Here is a 20,009-nt window from a genome sequence, read left to right as displayed (position 1 = left end):
CTGTTTATATCTTCAAAATCTGTTGCCCCTTATACTACATGGAGGCAGTAAAATTGGCCAGTGATTGCCCAGTCAGAATTGGACGCATGTATGCAACCAAACACTAAATTTGCACAGCAGGACCCTTGCCCGCATCCTTCAGCATCCTTCAGCCAATGGGCTTCATGCATTGTGCTTTCTTCAGCTACTGCCTTGGCTCATACAATTTTTTACTAAACCAATTCAGACACAGACACAGAACATTTAAATCGTGCTTTTCTCCTGGTGGACTCAAAGCGCCAGAGCTTCAGCTTCTAGGACACGCTCTATGGGCAGTAGCAGCGTTAGGAAGTCCTTGCCTAAGGTCTCCTACTGAATAGGTGCTGGCTTACTGAACAGGTAGAGCAGTTGGCGGTGTGGATAGTGACTCTTGCTGGGACACTACTTTCTACGAATGGAAGCCACCGTTTGTCTATGGGGATTCCCGTTGTGTCCCCTATAGTGGACTAGCAGATCTTTGTTTACTGAGCACTTATACAGGTCCTTCTCAAAAAAATTAGCATATTGTGATAAAGTTCATTATTTTCTGTAATGTACTGATAAACATTAGACTTTCATATATTTTAGATTCATTACACACAACTGAAGTAGTTCAAGCCTTTTATTTTAATATTGATGATTTTGGCATACAGCTCATGAAAACCCAAAATTCCTAGCTCAAAAAATTAGCATATCATGAAAAGGTTCTCTAAACGAGCTATTAACCTAATCATCTGAACCAACTAGTTAACTTTAAACACCTGCAAAAGATTCCTGAGGCTTTTAAAAACTCCCAGCCTGGTTCATTATTCAAAACCGCAATCATGGGTAAGACTGCCGACCTGACTGCTGTCCAGAAGGCCATTACTGACACCCTCAAGCAAGAGGGTAAGACACAGAAAGAAATTTCTGAACGAATAGGCTGTTCCTAGAGTGCTGTATCAAGGCACCTCAGTGGGAAGTCTGTGGGAAGGAAAAAGTGTGGCAGAAAACGCTGCACAACGAGAAGAGGTGATCGGACCCTGAGAAAGATTGTGGAGAAGGACCGATTCCAGACCTTGGGGGACCTGCGGAAGCAGTGGACTGAGTCTGGAGTAGAACCATCCAGAGCCACCGTGTACAGGCGTGTGCAGGAAATGGCCTACAGGTGCCGCATTCCCCAGGTCAAGCCACTTTTGAACCAGAAACTGCGGCAGAAGCGCCTGACCTGGGCTACAGAGAAGCAGCACTGGGCTGTTGCTCAGTGGTCTAAAGTACTTTTTTCGGATGAAAGCAACTTTTGCATGTCATTCGGAAATCAAGGTGCCAGAGTCTGGAGGAAGACTGGGGAGAGGGAAATGCCAAAATGCCTGAAGTCCAGTGTCAAGTACCCACAGTCAGTGATGGTCTGGGGTGCCATGTCAGCTGCTGGTGTTGGTCCACTGTGTTTTATCAAGGGCAGGGTCAATGCAGCTAGCTATCAGGAGATTTTGGAGCACTTCATGCTTCCATCTGCTGAAAAGCTTTATGGAGATAAAGATTTCATGTTTCAGCACAACCTGGCACCTGCTCACAGTGCCAAAACCACTAGTAAATGGTTTACTGACCATGGTATTACTGTGCTCAATTGGCCTGCCAACTCTCCTGACCTGAACCCCATAGAGAATCTGTGGGATATTGTGAAGAGAAAGTTGAGAGACGCAAGACCCAACACTCTGGATGAGCTTAAAGGGATACTGTAGGGGGTCGGGGGAAAATGAGTTTAACTTGCCCGGGGCTTCTAATGGTCCCCCAGAGACATCCTGTGCCCGCGCAGCCACTCCCCAATGCTCCGGCCCCGCCTCTGGGTCACTTTTGGAATTTCAGACTTTAAAGTCTGAAAACCACTGCGCCTGCGTTGCCGTATCCTCACTCCCACTGATGTCACCAAGAGCGTACTACGCAGGCCAAGTATGGTCTGTGTCTGCGCCGTGCGCTCCTGGTGACATCAGGGGAAGCGAGGACACGGCAACCCAGGCGCAGTGGTTTTCAGACTTTTAAAGTCTGAAATTCCAAAAGTGAACCCGAGGCGGGGACGGAGCATCGGTGAGTGGCTGCGCGGGCACAGGATGTCTGTGGGGGACCATTAGAAGCTCTGGGTAAGTTCAACTCATTTTCCCCCTCCCCCCTCCCCTCCCCTCCCCCCCAGTATCCCTTTAAGGCTGCTATCGAAGCATCCTGGGCCTCCATAACACCAGAGCAGTGCCACAGGCTGATTGCCTCCATTCCACGCCGCATTGAAGCAGTCATTTCTGCAAAAGGATTCCTGACCAAGTATTGAGTGCATAACTGAACATAATTATTCGAAGGTTGACTTTTTTGTTTTAAAAACACTTTTCTTTTATTGGTCGGATGAAATATGCTAAGCTTTTGAGATAAGAATTTGGGGTTTTCATGAGCTGTATGCCAAAATCATCAATATTAAAACAATAAAAGGCTTGAACTACTTCAGTTGTGTGTAATGAATCTAAAATATATGAAAGTCTAATGTTTATCAGTACATTACAGAAAATAATGAACTTTATCACAATATGCTAATTTTTTGATAAGGACCTGTATGTTTTAAAAGGTAATACATATGGCAGCCTTATCCCTCTCCGTTCAGGTGTCATTTTGGGCTAATTTCACACTGTGGCTTTGAACATCCTGGAAAACCAGGATCACAACAGGGAAAAAGCGCAGGTGTGAAGCATACAGTGCACACAAAGTATGCTTCTCTGCCAATGTAAACGTGCTCGTAGTCCGGTACGGCACAGCATACCTTGTGGTGTTCTGTCTGATTCTTCCGCCCCACACTGCTGTTGGAGGAATGTGAATGTACCATTACAATAGAATTGCATTTGCTATGGGATTATATTGTGTGATGTAACACATTGGTCTTTATTTACAAAACTTCCCATAAATGATGTATTGATCATCTGATTGATAAATAACCTTTCAGCACATTTACAACCAAATAATCACTAAGGGCTCATTCACACTATAAGCACTTTTCTGAGTACTTGTGATTGATTAGCGCTTTCTTACAGGAAAGACGTTAATTTGGAGAGACAAATTAATCCAAGAAGTGGAAGGTCTGCCTTAACCAGAAAGGTCTGACCAACTTATTTCAAGCTGACGCCAATTTTAAGATCTGATGCAAATGTATACAACTAGAAAATGTCCCAAATGCAGTAGATGCTAAATATGCATCAACTCACCATTGTTAGCATCTTACTGACCATCCCTACTTGCTAAAACTGTGGATTAACATGATTGCATTGGTTGGCTCTTGTGTTCTGCACTATGGAGAGGGGTGGAGGACATGCGAGTGGTGCTATGGTGCAGGCAGTCCATTTGAATCCCCCACAGTTAGGGCTTGTTTCCACTGTAGCGGTGCGGAATCGCCTGGATTCCACCGCCGAAGAAATCGCATGCGGCTGCGACCCTGTCGTGCAGATTTTCCCCGCACCGAAAAACGCCGCCGCCGCCGCACAAGTGGAAACAGCCCCATCCACTAACATTAAGTATGCGAATCCGCATGCAGTGCCCGCATGCGGATTCGCTATAGTGGAAACGAGCCCTTACAAAACACACCAGGCAACAGCGATCAGTCCTTCTGGATCACAATAGGGAAGCTCAGTGGCTTCATGGGACCCACCTTAGGCCTGGAAACCACTAGAGCTCTTTTTTGAGCGTTTAGGAAATGCTTTAAATCGCTAGCGATTTCACTAAACACTCTGCCAATGTAAATAAATGTAACAAATTCCACAGTAGCGATTGCAATTAGCAAAGAACGCAATCGCAGAACATGCAGCATTTTTGGATCGTTTGTGCTTCAATGTAATGTATTGAAGTGCTGGCAAATCGCTCATAAATCGCTACACGTAGATATTTGTTTGCGATTTTAAATAAATGCGCACTGTAAACAAAAAACAAAAGAACAAAAAAAAAAATAAATGAAAGGACCAATCAGAATTCAAATCGCTATCACCGGAAAACGCTCAAATCGCTTACAAAAAGCGAATTAAAAACCGCTAGTGATTTCTCTAGCGATCTGTAGTAGGTTCCAGTCCTTATACAGTTTAAGTTGGCAAAAAAAAATCTTTAAAAAAAAAAAGTTGTGTATGTAGCTTTAAAAGGAATCATAATATACATACATACATACATACATACATACATACATACATACATACATATTTTTTGACACCTGAAGTGTGAGGGATATGGTAGCTGCCATATTTATCTCCTGATAACCCTCCTAGCATTAAAGTGAACAAAAAAAAGAGATTAACTCACCTGGGGCTTCCCTCAGCCCCCTGCAGACAATCGGTGCCCTCGCAGCCCCGCTCAGATGCTTCTGCACCCGCCGGCGAACACTTCCGGTTTGGCCATCACCGGCCGACAGGCATGGGAACGCGAGTGATTCTTCGCGTTCCCAGCCTGTATATCGCCCCCTATGCTGCTATTGCGACCTCCTGGCCGCAATAGCAGCATAGGGGGCGATGCTGTCGGCCGGTGACGGCCAAACCGGAAGTGTTCGCCGGCGGGTGCAGAAGCATCTGAGCGGGGCTGCGAGGGCACCGATCGTCTGCAGGGGGCTGAGGGAAGCCCCAGGTGAGTTAATCTAATTTTTTTTGTTTTTTTTTTTTTGTTCACTTTAGGTTCACTTTAAGGACAAGCCGGATTCGTCCTGAAAAACAAATATCTGGTATCGGTAAGGACAAGTCAGGCTTGCCCAGTTATTACAATTACTCACCTGCGGCATCGCTGGCAAGCAGGATTTCTCGCCAGCACCTCGTGGTGTCCCTGCAATTGTATTCCCATCTTCTCAGCAATCCCTGACTACTACTCATAGCAGCAAACAGTAAAATGTTTTTTTTTTATATTTTACGCATGCTTGCAGACAGCTTGCCAGACCACAACTTGCAAGTGGTCTGCAAAAAATGCTTACAATATAAACCCTTATAATAAAAATTGTACCGCTTTTGGTACAAAAATTGCAGGGAAATGAAACGCCGGGGAGGTTTTACCCGGGCATTCCTGCTGATTCTACTGGTCATTAGTGTCAGAATCGCACACCTGAAGCAAGCAAGAGACTAATTCCGTCCGACGTCAGTCAGAAACATCTGATCTGCATGCTTGTTCAACGTCTATGGCTAAGGCCACAATTAGGGCTTGTTCATATCTAGGGCGTTTTCAATCTTTTTTCCAAGCACAGGCGATTTTCAAAATCGCCTTCAAAACACTTGTGCAATGATTCCCTATGAGAGAGTTCACATCTGAGCGGTTCGTAAATGTCCATTTATTTCAGTTATTCAACTTATTAGAGTGTGACACTTTGAGCCTAGAATATGTTTTCACAATATTCTAATGGTCTGAGAGTTTGAATTTTGGGGTTCTCATAAGCTGTAAGCCATAATCATCAAAATTTATAACAAAGGCTTTAAGTGTCTCGCTTTCCATGTAATAAGTCTATTTCATATATTAGCTTCACCTTTTTTAAGTTGAATTACTAAAATAAATGGACTTTTCACGATATTCTAATTTTTCGAGTTTAACCTGTACCTATAAGGCACTACTGCCTTATGCTACGTACACACATGCGACAACGATCGTTCGCTGTGAACGGCGAACAAACTTTTAATTGATGAAAGAACGACCTAAGTAAAGTTAGTTTTTAAATGTGTGTAACGATCTGATCGTTATAACGAACGTTATATCACGTAAAGCAACTATTGCGCTTGCGCATAAAAATGAAAAGTTCCATGGAGAAATAGTGAAATGTGCATGTCAAGCCTAGTACGAACGACCGGTTTCCAACGATGTACTACTTTTGCAAACGATCGTCGTTGGAAAAAATCCGCCAAGATAGCTCGTTCATTTTTAACGATCTAGCTCGTCCGTCGTTAGACTTAATGGTCGTTGGTTCCTTTTTTTTTTTTTAACGATCGTCGTTTGAAATGATCGGGGAACGATCGTTTCAAACTACTATAGTCGCATGTGTGGGGGGTCTATGGTGGGGTCATGAAACTATGACAGGAGGGACAGTTGTGACATAACATTTAACGCTGTGTAAATCTCTCAGGAAGATGCTGGTTCTATGTAAATAAATGGCTACCTAGACCCATTACATAATAATATTTGCAGTACAGGTGCTGCATGCGTTTGCAATCAAATGACTGCTATTTCACGAATATTTTATCAGTTCTCGCTGTGTTTTGATATTACACAGAAATGGCGGGCCAACTTTTGCTGCCTGTTACCAGATGATTTTTAAAAGAATTGGTCGGGTTTGCTGGATCGCACAGGATCTTGAAATGTAGTACATCATGGCCATCGTCTCAACTGCTTTCTTTGTGCTGCTCCATAGACCGCTACACATCGCTTACTGATGAATGATTCTCGCTCAAGAACCGTCAGCCATATATTTATTATATGATCAAAGATGGCAATGGAATATAATAGACACTTTGACTGTGGTTGGAATTATGATATAAGGGCCACGTGGGCTTCCCTTTTCAGGCCAAAAGACTATCTGTCCAAGCTTAAAGAAACACTGAAGTCTCAGAAAATACAGCTTTTTATTGCAAAAAGCTGTTCAACATTATTGCCCTAACTGAAATGCTGCATCCCCGCGGCTGAAATCTAACTAAATTCCCCCCCCCCCCCCCCCCTGCCCCCAAACTCCCCTCGCAAAATCCATGACTTTCCTGGTCCTGGATTTTGCTGCCCCGTGCGCTTCCGTGGGAGGCAGTGCTTTCAGCTGCAGCTCTGCCTCCATGCGCATCTATCAGCGCGTATCTCCACCTCTCCCCGCCCCTCTCAGTGAAGGTAGACTGAGAGGGGCGGAGGCGGAGATATGTGCTGATAGACACATGTAGAGGCAGAGCTGCAGCTGAAAGCTCTGCCTCTCACGGAAGCGCTCCCCGCAGTGTGCCCCGGGGAGTTTGGGGGGGATTTAGTTAGATTTCAGCCACGGAGATGCAGCGTTTTTAGTTAGGGCAATAATGTTGAACCGCTTTTTGCAATAAAAAGCTGTATTTTCAGAGACTTCAGAGTCTCTTTAAATGTGAAATTTAGTATTAAGATTGTAACCGGTCCGGATTTACCTCACAGGAGCCTATAGGCACAGATGTCCTGGCACCTTAGACTTCAAACTCAATGAACCTACAAACCCCACCAAACTGCACTGCAAGCGTGCTTGGTGGCCCAGCTGTCACTTCTCCCTTACTTCCCTTGCCCATCATGGGTAGCTACAGGTGCCCCTTAGTATTAGGTAGCCAGAAGTACCTCAATAATAAGTAGCTAGAGGTGCCCCCAAGTATTAGGTAACAAGAGTAACCTCAACATTAAGTAGCTAGAGGTGCATCTGACTGAAGCACAGGGTGAGTAACCTCTCATTTACACTTTCATCAGGAGGGGAGGGAGCCGCCTTTCTATCATCAGGCGTCTGTAGTCTATAGTGCCTTATGGTAAATCCGGCCCTGGATTGTAACAGTCCAATAGGCCAGCTTCACAAGCGTGTATAAATGCTCGATGTACTTTACAAAGAGGTGATCTTGTCCTGCACGTCACAGCTTTAAAAATGGCAGTTGGCAGTATTCTGCTGTAATGGGCAGGATGTCCGTGCTTTTATTGGGAAAAAATCCCTCTGGGGCCAGTAAACATGAAAGGAAAACGTAACTGCATTTTATGTGACACAGCTGATAATGAGAATAGTGGGAGAAGATTCGGGACTTCATGAAATGGTGAACACACTGTCAACTGCATGGCTTCACCAAGGAGCTGCCACTCAAATAAAAAAAGAGCTTTATAGGCATGACTAAGATCTATACTGGCATTGCTAAAGCAAGGAAATATGGGGCACATGAAAGAGCTGTGGGGGTGGGGTAGAGGTATAATGGGTATGCAGTCTGTGGATATTTTTAGGTTTAGAATTTCTGCCTCTCTCATCTCAGTCTGTGGCATGCTGTGACTTAGTGTGTGGTGATGGTCACTGTGGATTCCTTCTCTTCCAGTAGAATGTAGAAGGATGGTTTATTTTTTTTTTTTCCAACCTCTCATCCTCTAGCGAGTGAAAGTCCTGGGATAAGGTCCAACAATTTCTTTCTGGTAGATTTATGTCAACTGAACAAAAATGATTTTAACTTACCTGGGGCTTCTTGTAGCCCCTTGGAGTCCTCCTGTGCCCATGACACTGATCCAAGTCCGGTAGCAGATCCAGCCAGCAGCAGTGACCCCTGCAAAGCTGGCCGGTGGCTGCCACTTGTCAGCTACTGCGCATGCACGGCCCCTGAGCACTCCAGAAGCTCCAGGTAAGTTAAAATTGTCTTTTTCAGTTTTGATTTAGTTTAAAGGATAACCGAGCTGAATGTAAAAGTTTATCTTCACATACTGTACATGGGGCTTTGTCCAGCCCCAAGCAGTCTCTGTGGTTCCTCACTGTAGTTTAGTTTCCCACCAGTGCATTCTGTAAATTCGCCAACCTCAGTATTTTTTTGCTGGCTTCTGCGCATGCGTGGGCTTGTCTTCGCCTTTGCTCCCTTTGACTTACATTAAAAATCATTATGGCGGTAAAATCAAGTGATTTTTTTTTTTTTTTTTTTTTTTTTTTGTTTTGTTACCGCAGTTTAGTAAATCAATGGGAGCGCTCTCAGAAATCTCTGGAGGCCAAAAGGCGCTTACAGTGTGTCTGAGCCCTCAGTCTGTAGACACTCAGGATTTGCCTCTCTTTTTAGTGTTTTAGAGATCTTCCAAGTATGGGGCACGTTTAAAGTCTCTCTGTAGAGAATGGTATACCTTCTGTTCTGTTTAGTGTTTTTTTTTTTTTTTCTTTTGTTTTTTTTATTTTGCTCCTCCACTCATCCACATAGTCCTCTTTGTGGCTGTGGTCTGCTTTGTCTGGGTTTGTTAGGACCTGTGGATGTAGACTTGGGGTGAGCATGGAGTTGATCAGTCTTCATTGTTAGTGGCGTTGTTCAAATTCAGGATCCAAACACGCATTTTAGCATAATTTCAGCACTGAACAGGTGGATGGGGTGCGTTTTCATTTAGCTCCGATACATTCTCTAACAAGCTGGAAGGAGTAAAGTATTGGAACTAAATGAAATGCACCCCGTCCAGCTGTTCAGTGCTGAAATATTGCTAAAATGCTTGTTTTCAGGTCTAGAACACCGTAATACCGAATTTGAACAACACTAAGGCTACTTTCCCACCGAGACGTTACGTTTTAGGGGACGTTATGGTCGCATAACGTGCCCCTAACGCAACGCATGGTGGTGTTGAAGTTGGACGTCAGATTGAGCCGCGTTATGCAGCTCTCAAAGCAGCCGCTCCAGGTTAGTGATAGGAAGTCCGGATCTTTTTAAGGATTCGGATCATTGAAAAGATCCGGATCTTTGAACCGAATCATTTGAATCATTTTACTAGGGAAGCAGACTGGGTGAAATGACTAGCAGGACAGGACTTTCCCTGCACTGTACACTCTATGTTCCTGTTTCTTCCAGACAGACATCCACTGTGAACCGAATCGTTCATTGTGGTGATCCGGATTAATCGACTCACAAAAAAGTTTCGGATCAAATGAACAATTCGTTCATGATCCGGACAACACTGAGTTCCACCACAAGTCACCACAGTGCAGTGAATATTAATTAGCCATGTGGCTGGCCGGAGGAGGAGTGGTGACCTCCTCCTCCTCCTCCAACATTACTGAACATGTGCAAACAGTCTAACGTGGCATAGCCCAGAATAACGTACAGCATGCAGCACTTTGTTTAAACGTGCTGCGTTACTATGTAATGCAACGTGTGCACTGTGAACAGCACATTGATTTTACAGTGCTGTGAGTTAGGCTGCGTTACTGGCTGCAGTAACGTGGGACTTTAACGTCCCACTGTGAAACCAGCCTAAACCTTGTATATCATGGGTTTATAGTGCAGTGAATCAGGGCTGCTGTCCTATAGGTAGGCCCAGTAGGACAGCATTATCTCCTGTCACTCTCCAGGGTTTGGCTGAATAGGGTGAAGTTTTGGCAGCTGGAAGCCAGCACACTTTTAAGGAGGGGTAGTGTGGTCATGATGCTCCCAAAAATTTGAGGATTGTCATTGTTGAACATGGGGAGGATAAGGTGGTAGGGAAGGGGGTGAAAAGAAAAATGTTCAAAAAATGTTACGCCTTTTAACTGCACTACTGATCAGGCAGAAGCCTAGATGTAATTTAGTATATTTATAACATTAAGTCCTGGAAGGCACTAGCAGTGCTGTTCTAAGATTTTTCTAAGCGCTTGCTAATGTAATGCTATGTGTGTGATCCCACTTGAGGGATGCTATCACCCGTAGCATTACATTAGCAAGAACTTTTCAAATCACAAGCGCATAGAAAAGCGCTGCTAGTGGGTCCCAGGCCAAAAGGGAAACTTGAGTTAAAGAAGGGGAAAAAAATAGTTTAACTTGCCTGGGGCTTGTCCCAGTCCTCTACTGTAGTCCTGGGCCCTTGCCATCATTCCGCAACCCGCTGCGGCTGACTGGAGGAATGATGGCAAGGGCACAGGATGCCCCTCTTAAAGCTTGCCAGTCGTGGGCTGCTGCACAATTTTTACCTACTGCTCAAGCACAGAACGTTCTGTGCATGGAATCGCATGGCAGGGGCGTAACTAGAAATCACTGGGCCCCCCCTGTGAAACTTTGGATGGGGTATCCCATTGCATTCAGCACAGGTAAACTGAGAACCAATGTTATTCAATAGGCTTGTGCACACTTGAATGTGTTTTCCCCATGCAGATAAAAACAGACAGCAGTGAAGCACTGCAGGAATTTTCTCTGTCAATTACATTAGCTTCTGTGATAAAACATTCGTTTTCATGCATACAGACACACATGGTATACAGAAAACCAACAGACGAGTGTGCTCCCTGCCTCAGCTTATTACACTCACTCTGTCTATCTCTGATGGCGCAGAACTGGTTCTGCAGACTTCTCCAGCATCACTACAGTACAGAGCACTTGGGAAGGGGCTGGAGAGGCTGGGGGCAGGATGCTGGTGAGAGAAAAACTTCTCCCCCCTCGGGCTTCCTGAGGCTGCTGGGTCCCCCTGCAGCTGCATCCCTTTCAGGGTCTATTGTTACGCCCCTGGCAGGGGGCCGCGTATACAGCTGACAGAAGGGTGCTGGTCATAGGATCGCGGAATGACTGTGAGGGCACAGGAAGACTGCAGGGGGCTTAAAAAAGCCTCAGGTAAGTTAAACCTGAACAGGGGCTCATCCTGTTTAGTAAGCCACCACCTATTCAGTGACGAGACTTTGGGCAAGACTCCCTAATACTGCTAATGCCTATAGCGCCCACCCTAGTAGCTGCAGCTCTGGCACTTTGAGTATGCCTGGATAAAAGCACAATATAAATGTTCTGTGTCTTGTCTAGTGTGTGGGTTTTTTTTCCCCCCAATATAGATTTCCTTTAACTGTTTCCGGACTGACGCAGTTGAAATCTACATCCTGAATGTGGCAGCACGGATCTGACAGGACGCAGATTTCAACAATCGTTGCCGCGCTGTCCCGCCGAAATCTCCCTGCCACTCACTCTGATGTCTCTATGACGGCAGAGCTCTTTGAGCCGTTTTCACTGGCTCACTGAAATGCAAATCCCATTGGCTTACATTGTTTGACAGGGGCAGGAGCCAATGAAAGCGGCTCCTGACCGGCGCACAACGCTGCTGTCATAGAAACCTGCGGCAATGGTCGAGCAGTGTGACTGGCGAGAGCGGCGCGACTGTGCGGAGATCCGTCGGTAAGCGCCGCTTTGCTGTACCCAGCAGTCTCTGGTCCTTAAGGGGCCAGAGACAGCTGGTACAGAACAGGCTAATTTATACACATTGGTTTAAAGGGGAATTGATGATATTGTGATCCTATAAATAGAACCTGTTGCAAAAGCTAAATTTCAGTGAGAAGAGAAGCCTTAGATAGCGGCTGTTAATCTGCGACTGTCAGCTTAAAAGGGCTGTGTCAGAATGAGCCGGATGTTTTCTAGTGCCTAAGGAAAAAGTCCATCAGGAATCTGGGCTGCCTCACTCAAACTAATCACTATAAATCTGCACTGGAAAACAACGTTTAAAATAATATTTCTGAATCTCATTGGTTGCTGTGAGGCATTACAAACTGTGATGTTTCCTCTATCACACTCTGAGGGTGTCAGTCATGATAGGTGGGTGTTTCCATGGGATGTAACTACAGTTACAGTATTCTGATTGTAGCCTGCATGGTATGTGTGCAGGCTGTGTAACTAGTACATAAAGACAAAACCTATGCTAGAAAAAGCAATGAAACCAAACAGACCAGATTAGTGGAAAGTATAGACAGCTGGTTTTACAAAGAAAAAAAAAACAGACCTTGAACTCAAGTCATGTTAGTTGTGAATGTAGTGATTTAGATAAAGACATTGTAAGATATAATAGGGGCCAGATTTACCAATCAGCACTGTAGACTAGTACCTACAGGCGGCCCATGTGTGCAGAGTGAGAGCGGAGCGTGAATGAAGAGGCTCTCTGGCACTGGTGAGGAGAGGCTAACTATACCGGTTGGGGGGAGGGGGAAATGGGGGCACATCTTGTTGGGGACTGCAAATGGGACACATCAGGCTGGCCAGAGGGCGTGGCTTGAGTTATGTGCTTTAAAGCGGTTTTGCGATGAAAAACTAACTATGACAAGTAACTTGTCTATATATCTTATCTAAGTTTAGATAGTTTACACAGCAAATATAGCTTCAACAGTTTATGATTATTTATTCCTGTGATACAATGAGCGGCCATGTTCTGTTTGTCACATTACACACAGGTAAGCTCATGGCATCTCCAGCCCTCAGCCTGTGAAAACTTCACTCCCCCCTCTCCTCCTCCCCTCTGCCTCTGAAATCTCTGGCTAGTAAACTCCTCCTCCTGCCCAGACTGAGCTCCCATAAGCCCTTGCTACAGTGCCAAGGCACTCTGAAAAAGCTGTGGGCGAGGCTTGTTTAGTTTATAGGGAATTAGAGTATTAAAAAAAAAAAAGTATTTGGCTTGAGGAATGCCCCTTAAACTATATGAAAGGAATACAATTATGCAATGAGTAAAAGTTTATCTCTGATCCACTTTAATGCTCCTGAGCTGTAAATCCGCCCCTGGATATAACCGGAGGTACATGGAGAGTCACTTTTGCTGAAAGGCCCCATACTCTACCTCAGACATGGGCAAGCTTGGCCCTCCAGCTGTTAAGGAACTACAAGTCCCACAATGCATTGCAGGAGTCTGACAGCCACAGTCATGACTCATAAAGGCAAATGCATTGTGGGACTTGTATTTCCGTAACAGCTGGAGGGCCAAGTTTGCCCATGCCTGCTCTACCCTCTCAGCATGAAGGTGTCTTAAGGTACATACATACATCCAACAAAGTGTGTGACCGACACCACGACAAACCAATGTTAGGGAGTTTTGCCTAAGGATTCCATACTGAATAGGTACTGACCCTAGCCAGGATTCAAACCCTGGTCTCCCGTATCAAAGGAAGAGTCCTTAACAAGTACAAGATATTCGCCCTACCGAACCATCCCATCTGAGGTTCTCCTCTGTACTCCTCCCACTCCATTGTGCCTATAGGCTAGCAACATGTCTTTACAGCACTTGGCCCTGAAATGTTGGCCAAGGGTTTAAAGAGACTCTGAAGCGAGTCTAAATACACGTTTTTAACTTCTATTTATGTTAAGCACTGTAACTAGTGCTAAAACGCTGCATCCCCGCGGCAAAACGAGGGGTTTACACCCCCCCAAATCCCCTGTGCTAAGTGCGGGGAGCGCTTCCTGATTGAGGCAGAGCTTTAGGGCTGGAGCTCTGCCTCTTCGCGCGTAAACCCCCCCCCTCTCCCCGCCCCTCTCAATCTTCCTTCACAGAAAGGCAGAGATCTGCAGGCAGATTGACGCGCATGGAGGCAGAGCTGCAGCTCAAAGCTCCTAACCTCGTTTTGCCGCGGGGATGCAGCGTTTTAGCACTAGTGCTTAAAGTGGACCCAAACCAAACATTTTTTTTAATTCAAAATATTTAGTTGCACCACTCTGACACATACAAAGATAAATAAACACTCCATCAAGCCTATGAGCATTTCAGTGCCTGCTTTTCACTCTTCTCATTGCATAACTAGGGTTATACAGGTGGCAGCCATTAGCAATTCCTCCATTGCCGGACACCACCTACTGCACCAGTTTGCCGGATTCTGTCCCGGCAATATGAAAGGAAGGGAGGGGTTCCTCCAATAAATGTAAAATATTTTATATTTGTCTTCATGTAGCTGAAAAAAGGCTGCTATTCATTATTATAATTTAGAAAATGGATTTCATTTCTGAAATCTTGTATTTTTAATTTGGGTCCACTTTAACATAAATAGAAGTTAAAAACGTGAATTTAGACTCACTTCAGAGTCTCTTTAATCCCTTGGCCAACATTTCAGGGCCAAGTGCTGTAAAGACGTTTCTAGCCTACAGGCTAGCAACGATTTCTGTTACTATGGGGGCGGGGAAGGATGAGGGCAGGTGCACAATGAAGTGGGAGGAGTACATAGGAGAACCTCACATGGAATGGTCCAGTAGGCCGAATATCTTGCAGACAAATTGAGTACAATGTACCATTTCACTATTTGGAGTGGAAAATAGAACAAATCCCAACAAGTTCTGCTCAAGGGCAGAGAATGTAAGATGCTAAAAGGCATCTACATTGTATTGTATATTTTATTGTCCCAATCCTCTAATGCTGGGAATACACGATGCGTTTTTTCGGTCGATTTTCCGTTCGTTTGATTTTCTATTTGTTTTCCCGCTCGATTCTCTTATCTTTTTTCTTTTCAATTTCCATACACTTCTATGAGAAATCGAGCGGTAAAACAATCGAAAGTAAGATCAAACATGTCAGAAGTTATCTATCTGCAGAAATCGACTGAGGCAACAGTCCTTGTACGTGAGGCTCTAGACTTGTAGGCTTCTATAACCTTCTTTCTGAAGGCCTCTTTCAGATGGGATGCTGAACTGCGCGCTTGTCTGGCAGTTCAAATGGCAGCGGTTGTAACAAGAAACCATGCATATCAAGCATTGACACACAGTGGCATTACCCGGAGGCAAAGGACTGTGACATACTGACTCTGAGCACGACTGCTGATGCATTTAGATGTGACTATGGCGGGAGGTTACTTGTCTAGCACCAGCACCAAGTGCTAACAAGTGCCTGGCCGGTACAGGACAGCAGAATTCACTGCCTTCAGCTGCCCATCTGAAAGAGGCCATAAGGCTCATACACATGCTTGACTTTAGTCAAGCGTGTATATGGCAGTCCCCGCCTGGCTAATCAACTCTCCCGACCAACTTCATTGTTTGCCGCTCCCCCGCCCACTGCGTGACGTCATGCACACATCGCCCCATTATCCCTCCACCCAGCATTAGCAACAGAACATATTGCCAGCTACATAGCTGACACGCGTCTGTACTGGCCAGCCCAACAATGTCACCCAAGGGGATCAGGACGGGTGACAAGTCAAAGGTGTGTACACAAATTTAAAGCGCTTGTTTGATCTAAGTATCAGAGGCGGGACAAGGTCCTCCAGCACCCAAGGCTGAGACACCAAAGTGCGCCCCTCCATCCCTGCCACCCCAGCCGTCACACACTGATTGCTATTAGACTAAGAGGTGCCACAGGGCCCACAACCTCCCCAACACCTTAATATCTAGTTATCTGGCTTGCAGTCACTGCTATGTATCCCCTTTTCTTATTTTCTTATTCAGCTGAATGAATTGTGCGCCCCCTCCTACACTGCGCCCTGAGGCTGGAGCCTCTCCAGCCTATGCCTCGGCCCGGCCCTGCTAAGTATGGTATGGTGATACAACACTTAACAACAAAGGGCAAATCAGATGTCTTAAGTTTAAAGTTTGCTATGTACACACATACTAGATAATTGATGTTGTGATTACTTTTGATGAGCGTTTACTCAACATCTGTGTAAAGATGAGCTAGTCAGCTCTGCCAAGCAGCCCATTATGTTATATGGAAAGGGGAGAAGCAACAAGAGGAGACCCACTGAAGCTCACAGCAGAAGCAACAGGGGCAGCAGGCTGAATATTATCCAGCTCATTGGATCCATGCAGAGGAGGCTGTTGAGCTTGAGACCCCTGCACACACATTAGACTGTCATCTGAAATAATCACGAGCACTCGCTTTGGGTGACAAAAATGTGTGGTTTGAAACTGGTTCTTACACTTTCCCCTCAAGCAAAGTTCTGATAATTTGCGTCGGATATAATTTTATATACAGACGGTCCCCTACTTACAAATGGGTTCAGTTTCAGGAGATTGTAAATTCAATGTTTGTAAGTTGAGTCCTGTGTTAAATATGGTGAAAGGTGGATGAATGATTTACTTTCGGACATATAGTTTAAATATATATATTTTTTTCGGTTGTTTTCAATGTGCTGTGAGGCCTGGAACCCACTACAAAACGCTATCGCTAATCGCAATCGGTAGCGTTTTGTATGAGCAGTTTGTAAGCAATTTCATGAGCAGTTTCGGGAGAGATTTTAGAAAGTGTAATCAATTTGCCAGCTGTTGTGTAGCGACTAGCGTTTTAAAGTCTCATTGGTCCTTTCATTTATTTTTAATTTTGTTATAGTGTACATTAACTTTAAAATGCTAGCAAAATCGCTCCGTGCAAGTTTTGATGAGCGATTACGTCAGTGATTATATACTTTACATTAAATCGCTAACAAAATGCTGCATGTCCTGCGCTTGCGACTTTGGGAATCGCAAACGCTCCAGTGGAAGTTGGCACATCTGTTAACATTAGCTGAGCGTTTTTTGAAATTGCTAGCGTTTTCAAGCGCTCCCTAAATGCTCTGAAAAGCACTCTTGTGGGTTCCAGCCCTCAAAGTGTTTTAAACTTCTTGGTGGTTATCACGAGTCCAGCTTGGGGCGGGAAAAAACAAGCCAGGAGTGGTAACCACCGAACATGACTCATGGTAGCCACCGGCAGAACTGTGCAGAGCATAGCGCATAGCAAGCGTTTTCACTCACCTCCTGGGAATCCAGGCGCCGGCAGCCATTCTCCTTCCAGTCCTCCGAGTCTCTGCATTCTTCAGTTGAGATCGCCGTTTGTCTCCCCAGTTTCAGAGTCTAAAAGCCTGCAAAAAAATTGCACCGCTTTTAGACCCTAAAATCCAGAAAGAATCAGATCGCCCAGTTCGCCAGGGGGGTTAAATTACTTATTACAGTTTACACAATACTGTAACATTTAGTTTATACAATATGGTAACATTTAAACACTTCAGCCTTCAGTGCATTTTCACCTTATGCGTCCAAGCAATTATCACATTTTAGTGCTCCTCCCATTCATTCTACAATAACTTTGCCACTACTTATCACAACAAAATGATCTGTATCTTGTTTTTCCACCACTAATTAGGCTTTCTTTGGGTGGTATCTTTTGCTAAGAATATTTTTTTTCTAAATTCATTTTAACGGGAATATTAAGAACAAAATTGAAAAAATGTATTTCTCCGTTTTTGTCCATTGTAGTTTTTAAAATAAAACATGCTACCATAATTAAAACCCACATTTTATTTGCCCATTTATCCAGTTATTACACTGTTTAAATTATGTATTTATCACAATGTATGACACCAATATTTTATTTGGAAATAAAGGTGCATTTTTTTCAGTTTTGCGCCCATCACTATTTACAAGCCCATAATTTTAAAAAATAACATTAATATACCCTCTTGCATAAATATTAAAGTTCAGTCCCAAAGGTAGCTAGTTGTTTTTGTTTAATTGTAATTTTTTATTTTTTTTATTTTATTAATGCAAAAGACAACTTTACTTACGGTAACGTCTTTTCCAGTAGTCAGAAGGACAGCACCCCTGGATGAGACTTGTCTCCCTCCCAACCGTGGACAGGAACTGCAAAAGAAAGATTTGCATAACAAATAGGCAGCCATATATAAGCTACTAGCTTACCCTCAGTACTTCAGTTAATACAAAAGATGACACGGACCGGTATAAATGCCTACTTACATAATTATTATTCCACCCAACAATAGGGCGGGTTGCAGGGGTGCTGTCCTTCTGACTACTGGAAAAGACGTTACCGTAAGTAAAGTTGTCTTTCCCAGAACGTCATTGGACAGCACCCCTGGATGAGACGATATACCAGATATAGGATTTAGGGCGGGACCACTGCCTGCAGCACTTTTCTTCCAAATGATAAGTCTGCTGCGGCTGAGATGTTTAGGCGATAATGCTTCACAAAGGTATTGTGACTTGACCAGGTAGCAGCTCTGCATATCTGTTCTATTGATGCCCCTGACCTCTCTGCCCAGGAAGTTGATATTCCTCTTGTAGAATGAGCTCTAATTGAAGAACCTAACTGCTTTCCTTGAGCTTGATGCCAATGTAATAGCCTGTTTGATCCATCGTGCTAGAGTCGTTTTGGACGCCTTGTTGCCTCTTTGTTTTCCAGAAAATAGAATGAACATTGCATCAGTCTTTCTCCATGGACCTGTTCTCTCCATATATTGTATAAGACATCTCCTTACGTCCAGGCAATGAAGTCTCTTTTCTTAGTCATTGTTAGGATTCTCACAAAAGGAAGGAAGGAAGATTTCTTGATTCCTGTGAAATGAGGAAACAACCTTAGGTAGAAACGCTGCATCCGTGCGTAATGTAATTCTATCTTCCGAAACGATGCAGTAGGGCTCTCTAATAGACAATGATTGCAATTCACCTATTCTCCTAGCTGAAGTAATGGCTAGCAAAAAAATGGTTTTCAAAGTAAGAAATTTGTCCGAAATCTGTGATAATGGTTCAAATGGGGCCTCACATAACCCCTGTAAGACAGTATTTAAATCCCATGAGGGTATTCTGGACTTGATTGCTGGTTTCAGTCTCTTTAAAGCTTGGAAGAATCTTACAATTAGAGTTTCTTCTGCCAGCCATCTTTCTAAAAATACACTTAGAGCAGATACTTGTACCTTCAGAGTGCTTATACTAAGCCCCTTCTTGTATCCACACTGAAGAAATTCTAATACAGATTTAAGTGATGTATTGTCACAAGCTCTTTCCGTACACCATTCGTTAAACACTCTCCAGGCCTTTTGGTATATTACCCGAGTCACCTTCTTCCTACTCTGTATTAAGGTTTCTGATAGTTCGTCTGAAAAGCCTTTGGACTTCAGGATGCCCCACTCAGCTTCCAGGCTGAAAGGTGAAGGCTGTTTAAACCCGGATGCCATACTGGACCCTGGGACAGCAAATGAGGTATGGGAGGAAAGATTATCGGATCTGCAACTGCTAGTGTTCTTAGTGACGTGAACCATGGTCTTTTCGGCCATAGTGGAGCTATCAGGATTACTCGAGCTTTGTCCTGAATAATCTTTTTTATTACTCGTGGTAGCAATGGAATTGGAGGAAATGCATACATCAGTAACTCTCCCCAATTGATCGAGAAGGCGTCTACTTTCCAAGGTAGGTCCTCCAGAAACAGGGCACAAAATTTCTGACATTTCGCATTCGCTCTCCTTGCAAACAGGTCTACTTCTGGGCAACCCCATTGTAACGTCACCTGCTGAAAAACTTCCATATCTAGTGACCACTCGTTCGAGTCCAACTACCTCCTGCTGAGGTAGTCCGCCAGGTGGTTTGAGGTTCCTTTTAAGTGTATCGCAGTTAATGATAAAAGATTTCTTTCCGACCAGTATAGGATCTTTGACGTCTTTTCCCATAAGGATTGACTTCTCGTGCCCCCTTGCCTGTTCAGGAAAGCTACAACGCTCCTGTTGTCCGTTCTGACATGAGAATTCTCTATTAGGGGCCTGAAATGTAGTAAAGCTTGCCATACTGCTTGCACGTCTCTGTTGTTCGATGACTGTGACTTTATTGTCATATTCCATGGACCCTGAGCCGGCAGAGAATTGAAGTGGGCTCCCCAACCCCACAAAC

General features: G+C 44.4%; 2 protein-coding genes across 6 annotated transcripts in view; one reads left to right on the top strand and one right to left on the bottom strand.

Moving 5' to 3' along the window:
• The window catches only part of MAP4K1 (mitogen-activated protein kinase kinase kinase kinase 1), a 241,426-nt gene that overhangs the window by 168,545 nt on the left and 52,872 nt on the right, over window positions 1–20,009 (bottom strand). For 2 of the 5 annotated variants that reach the window (XM_068250531.1, XM_068250537.1), the window contains exon 1: window positions 10,474–10,545. The exons of the other annotated variants lie outside the window; for them this stretch is intronic. The gene's annotated coding sequence lies outside the window, so the exon portion shown is untranslated. Of the gene's footprint in view, window positions 1–10,473; window positions 10,546–20,009 lie in introns of those variants that run through there. 5 annotated transcript variants of the gene reach the window in all.
• The window catches only part of LOC137528855 (tetraspanin-15-like), a 65,046-nt gene that overhangs the window by 5,717 nt on the left and 39,320 nt on the right, over window positions 1–20,009 (top strand). The window lies entirely within an intron of this gene.

The sequence above is a fragment of the Hyperolius riggenbachi genome, chromosome 8 (genome assembly GCF_040937935.1).
Source record: "Hyperolius riggenbachi isolate aHypRig1 chromosome 8, aHypRig1.pri, whole genome shotgun sequence".
Lineage (NCBI taxonomy): Eukaryota > Metazoa > Chordata > Amphibia > Anura > Hyperoliidae > Hyperolius > Hyperolius riggenbachi.
Note: the sequence above shows the minus strand (reverse complement) of the source record. Positions and strands in the feature narration are given on the sequence as shown.